The sequence below is a fragment of the Chionomys nivalis genome, chromosome 11, assembly GCF_950005125.1.
Source record: "Chionomys nivalis chromosome 11, mChiNiv1.1, whole genome shotgun sequence".
Classification (NCBI taxonomy): Eukaryota; Metazoa; Chordata; class Mammalia; order Rodentia; family Cricetidae; genus Chionomys; species Chionomys nivalis.
Genome location: NC_080096.1, coordinates 19,583,186 through 19,589,323, shown reverse-complemented (window position 1 = coordinate 19,589,323; position 6,138 = coordinate 19,583,186).

The following is a 6,138-nucleotide window of genomic DNA, read 5'->3' as shown; positions in this document are numbered from 1 at the left end:
AATTAACCTGTCTGTCTCTGAACTTAGCTCGCTGGCTACACAGAGTCAGGCGGAAGAGCATAGTTGGCTCAATCATGTGATTTTTACCCAGCGTCTGTGCCGGTAAAGAACACTTCCAGGCCAGACAGGCAGGCAGTGCTGACCTACACTTTTGATTCCAGCCCTTGGGAGAAAGAGGCAGGCAGAGCGTTGTGAGTTCAAGGCTGGCTTGGTCTAAAGACAGGACAGTAAAGGCTACACAAAGAAGCCCTGTCTCCTCGAAAAACAAACAAAAAACAAAAACAACAAAAAGAAAGAATGTTTTGCTTCCCAGTGACGTATATCCTTTCCAGTGACCAGCAGCTGCTGGCCACCAGTGCAGCATCTTGGTCAGCCCTATCCGGGGCGGAAAGAGGGGACCCACTCTTGGCCCACACCGTGGTGTCCACTCACACCCTCACACTGTGTGAGCAGGCTGCTCTTTAAAAGTCGCCACCACCCTTGGTGGTTTTAGCACCTTCCCCCACTCATGTGCTGAAGCCTCCCTCCCTCCCCAGTGCGAGTGACAATATTTCGAAAGAGGACCTTCCCAGGAACAATTAGAGTTTAAATGAAGTCATCAGGATAGAACCTTAACCTAAACCTAAAGGATTAAGGATTAGGGCATTTACCAGGCATTTACCAGGCAAGACCCCAGAGGGCTTGCTATCGCCTGACCATGTGACCTTTGACCACGTGCACCACCCCTGCTGGGCCTTCACCTGGGCCTTGGAGACCCCTGAGCTGTAAGAAGGCTCATTGTGTAGTCGGTTTCCTCATAGCCAAAACGACTAAGAGGGCATCATTGGCAAGTCTTTTTGTATGCTTATTTGTTCTTCGCCTTTTTTATTTGGTTTTTTTGAGATAGGGTTTCACTATGTAGCCCTAGAGCTCACTCAGTAGACCTGGCTGGCCCCAAACTCACAGAGATCCACCTATCTCTGCCTCCCAAGTGCTGGGGTTAAAGGCATGTGCCACTGCCGCCAGGCTATGTTCTTCACTATTTTAAAATATCCTTTTATAAAGTTTGGTGTGTGTTTGTGTATGTGTGTATATATACGCTGCTAGAATCAGTTCTCTCCTTCCATTATGTGTGTCCTGGGGGTTGAATTTGGGTCACCAGGCTTGGTGACAGGCACCTTTATCCACTGAGCCATCTCATCAGCCCTGGTTTTTTTGTTTTGTTTTGTTTGCTGTTAGCTTTTGAGAAAGGACCAAGCATAGACTCACAATCATCCCAATTTAGCCTCCCAAATGCTAGAGTTACAAACACAAATCAGCGTGCCTGGTAACAACTTTTTTTTTGCTTGTTTGAAGAGTCTTGTATAGGCTAGCCTCTAACTTGCTAAGTAGCTGAGCTGGCCTTGAACTCCTGATCCCTTTTCTGCTGCTGTTGGTTTTTGTTGTTTTTTATAAAGATTTATTTATTATGTACACAGTGTTCTGCCTGCATGTACAGAAGAAGGCGCCAGATCTCATTACAGATGGTTGTGAGTCACCATGTGATTGCTGGGAATTGAACTCAGGGCCTATGGAAGAGCAGCAAGTGCTCTTTACCTGTGAGCCACCTCTCCATCCTGCTGTTGTTGTTTTTCAAGACAGGTTTTCTCTGTAGCTTTGGAGCCTATCCTGGAACTCACTCTGTAGACCGCCTCAAATTCAGCGATCTGCCTGTCTCTGTCTCCCACTCCCAAGTGCGGGGATTAAGCGTGTGCCACCACTGCATGACTCTTTTATTCTTTTCTAATTTTTCTTAAACAACAAAAAAACATTCTGGAGACTGGGCAGCCTCCAAATATGGAGTCTCCAGCTACGGTTCATGCTACAGTCTCTTCTTTGGGCCTCTTGACAGTCAGTGTCCTGGCCTGGCCTCCATGGTATTTTTCTCCAAAGAACTTTTCTTCATCCATAAAAAAATGGACCATGGTTCCTCAACAAAATACAACATAAAAGTCAGAGTATGTGTAGAAGGAGCAGCGGGCTGTGCTCCTGCTGCCCGGCTCCTGGCCATCTGGCTAGCTTATTCCCCGAAATAATAACACACAAATTGTATTCTTTTAAACACTGCCTAACCCATCAGTTCTAGCCTCTTTTTAGCTAACTCTCACATCTTGATTAACCCATTTCTAATAATCTGTGTGGCACCACAAGGTGGTGGCTTACTGGGAAAGATTCTAGACTACATCCATCTCGGGTCGAAGAATCATGGCGTCTGCCTCACTTCCCTTCTTCCCAGCATTCTGTTCTGTCTACTCCACCCACCTATGTTCTGACCTATCAGGCCAAGCAGTTTCTTTCTTAATTAACCAATGAAAGCAACACATAGAAAGAAGACCCACCTATATCAAGTATGGGCCAGCAAGATGACTCTGTGGCATGCCACTTTGTGGCCAGGTTTGACGATCTGAGTCCCATTTCAGGGACCCCACCCCCCATGCTAGAAGTAGAGAACCAACTCTTAAAAATTTCCCTCTGGCAGGAGGTGGTGGCACACTCCTTTAATCCCAGCACTAGGGAGGCAGAGGCAGACGGATCTCTGAATTTATGGCCAGCCTGTACTCCAGAAAGAGTTCTAGTACAGCCAGGGCTACATGGAGAAACCCTGTCTCAAAAAGACGGGGGTGGGGAAGAGGCTTGTATCCAGAATATACAGCCAGGCAGTGGTGGTGCACACCTTTAATCCCAGCATTTGGGAGGATCTCTGAGTTCGAGGCCAGTCTGGTCTACAGAACAAGTTCCAGGGTAGCCAGAGCTAACAGAGAAACCCTGTCTTGGAAAACAACTATGGGGCTGGAGAGATGGTTCCGAAATTAAGAGCACTGGCTGCTCTTCCAGAGGTCCCGAGTTTAATTCCCAGCAACTGCATGGTGGCTCACAACCATCGGTAATGAGCTCTGTATGTCCTGCAGGCATACACACATGTAGGCAGAACACGGTATACATAATAAACAGATAAATAAATTTTCAAAAAAGAAAATAGCCCTCCGACCTTCATACTCGCACTCTCCCCTGCTACAAATAAATAAGCAGGAACCCAAGAGATCAGAGGTGACTTGGAAGATAAAGGCATTTGAGGCCAAGCCTGACACCTGGATCCAATCCCTGGAACCCACATGGTGAAGTAGAGAAATGATTCTTTTAAGAGTGAGTTACACATACACACACACACCCCACATTTGTGCACTGGTGCAAAAAAAAATAGATATATAGAAATACAAAACCAAATGAGTATGACTTTAGGTTTCCCTTGGGAAGCAGATTCTAGAACATGTTTCTAGCCTGGGAGGTTAGGTCTGTGATAGGGAGAGATGGTTGGTGCAGGAGAAGGCATGTAGAAGGTCTGAGCCCCCCCCCCCCCCGGAAGGTTAAGTGTGGTGCAAGTTCGCTTTACGGTGTCTCTCTGGCCAGGCCCAGGTAGCTTACTCCTGAAGTCATGCAGTCATGGCCCTGGTCTTACAGTCTGTGGCTTCTCCTCCTCCTCAGGGAAGGTGGGTGCTTGGGTCCTTGTAGGATGGGCTTCAAGGCAAGCCCTGGATCTTCGGGACTTTGCCAAGAGAACTACAGGATGTAGCATGAATTCTAATTGGTTTTCATAATTAAAACCTGGAGTCGGATATTAGGGGGGTAAAAGCTGAAAGATCAGAGAAGCAGAGCAGCCAGCCACTAGTTCTTACCTCTGTGAAATTCTCAGACCAAATAGAGTATCCTCAGACTGAATGCCGTCTCTATGAAACCTCGGACTGAATCCTGAATCCTGTATCCTGTTTCCTCCTGCCTTAGATTCCTCTCTCTGCCTGGCCGTATCCCTTCCACTCTCCATCTCCCTGGTGCTGGGATTAAAGGTGTGGGCTACCACCTCCTGGCTCTATTTCTCTTTTAGACTGATTGGGTCTCAGGTAGCCCAGGGTGGCCTTGAACTCAGAGATTAAAAGTGTGTGTCACTATTGCCTGACCTCTGCGGCTTACTAGTGTGGCTAGCTCCACACTCTGATCTTCAAGCTAGCTTTTTTTGTTAAGGCACAAACAAATCGTCCACGTGCTGAGCGGTGGTGGCTCACACCTTTAGGAAGGCAGAGGCAGGCGGATCTCTGTGAGTTCAAGGCCAGCCTGGACTATAGAGCAAGTTCCAGGACAGGCTCCAAAGCTACGCAGGGAAACCCTGTCTTGAAAAACCAAAAAGAAAAAGAAAAAAAAAAAAAGAGAGAGAAAAAAAAGAAAGAAAAGAAAAAGAAATTGCCACAACAAGACTAATGACAAGGAACCCAAGCTGACTAAAAACGGAAGTAGCAACAGGAGATGGAGGACAGGAGGCAGGCAGGCTGGCTTTGACTTTTGCTTTTGGTATCAGCTTTTGGAAATGTTTTAAAGGAACGTGAACATAGGGCGGTGAGGCACTCAGACTTGATGGGAGAAGTAGCAACCACAACAGACTCATCCTGAGGCTTCTTGGACCCGAGCTTTGTTCTATGCTATAAGACTGTGATAGATTCCACCCCAGAGCCCTAGCCCAGCACGGAGCGCGACTCAAGCATCTGAAGTCTGATTGAAGGGATAAGTGAAGGAATGATAGCAAGCACAGCATTGACCGTGTGGCACACACTTGGTGTGGCAGCTATCAGATTTCTCCCAAGGTTTCTGTGAAGTAGGGTCTACTGTGACTTTTGTTTTACAGATGAGGAAATAAGGTGCAGAAAGCAAGCCCAACAGCTTGTCTGAGGGAAACAGAGGGAGGAAGAGGTAGTCTGTCTACCAGGTAGCATGGGTCAGAAGTCTGTGGTCAGGAAGGCTTCTCTGAGGAGGGAGCACGCACAGTAACCAACTGGAAGGAGCCAGTTCCAGACCGGCAGAGTGAAGAGTTCTCCAGCCAAGAGTTAGGAGTGCTCTGTGGGAAGGGGGTGAACATCAGGAGAGGCCCTAGGGGACAACCAGGAGCTGGATTCAGAAGAATTACAGAGGAATCTTGATAGCTGGAAGATTTCCCCCAAAATCGGCATGTGTCTCTCTTTCTCCCTAGTTCCCTTTCTCCCCCTCGTCTCTCTTCTCCCTCCTATCTTTTCCTCATCTTTCTCTCTTCTTTCTCCTTATTTCCCTTCCAAATTGTACCTCTCATCTTCCCTTGTCTTTTTCTCCCCTCCTCTCTTGTCTTCTCTTCCCTTCTCCCCTATTCTCTGCCTTCTCCTGTCCTGTCTCCCCTGCCTCCTTCTCTCTCTTTCTCACTCTCTCTGTCCTCCCTCTTTTCCCACCCCCTCCCCCGAGGTAGACAGGCCAGCTGTGCTCTGGCTGGTCTCCACCCCACAGGACTCCATTGGTCCTCTTGAGTAGCTGGAGTGCAGCTGTGTGACCGTCCCTTTTGTATCTGGGCTCCCTATGGCTGGAATCCCATGGGCCACGCTAAACATTTATTTGTTAATTGAACACATGGACCAATGACCAAAGCCAACTCAGAAGGTGCTCTGTAATGGTGCTCCTGCTACTCAGGCAGGACGAAGCCATTTTCCCAAGTCCCTGAACCTCCGCCAGCTCTCCTTTCCCTTCCTCCTCCTCCTCATCTCAACTCATATTTTTCTGAGAGAAGCATTCCATTTTTAATCCCAAGACAGGGTTACTCTGTAAATCTGGTTATCCTTGAACTCATTTTGTAGCTCAGGCTGGCCTTGAACTCAGAATCCACCACACCCCAGCCAGAGAAGCCTTCTGATCTGCATCTGTCACTTGCTGTCACCGGTTACACCGTGAGACTCTGGAGCTTCTACTTGCTCACACACAGCCCCACACACCCCTGCCTAGCCATAGAAACACACCTGATGTGCCCTAGTTGTTGATTCTAAAACTGGTCATCATACCATTGCCTACCATCAACATAGCCCCACACCCCTCTGGGCAGCCTCGGTGCCTCAAGGCATCCATCACTCCCGCCACGTAGCTCTCCAACCCTCCCTACCATCTCTCTCCCCCAGATGGGGTTTTCCTGGGTTTTCCCTGGATTTTGGTTTATGACTGAAGAGGTAATACTTGGAGGTGAGGAACATCAAGTTTGGGAGGGTTTAGAGAGGGGTTCCTATATATAAAAGACACTATGATTAAGGTCTGTTCCTTTTTCCTAAAACTTCTGTGTGGCTG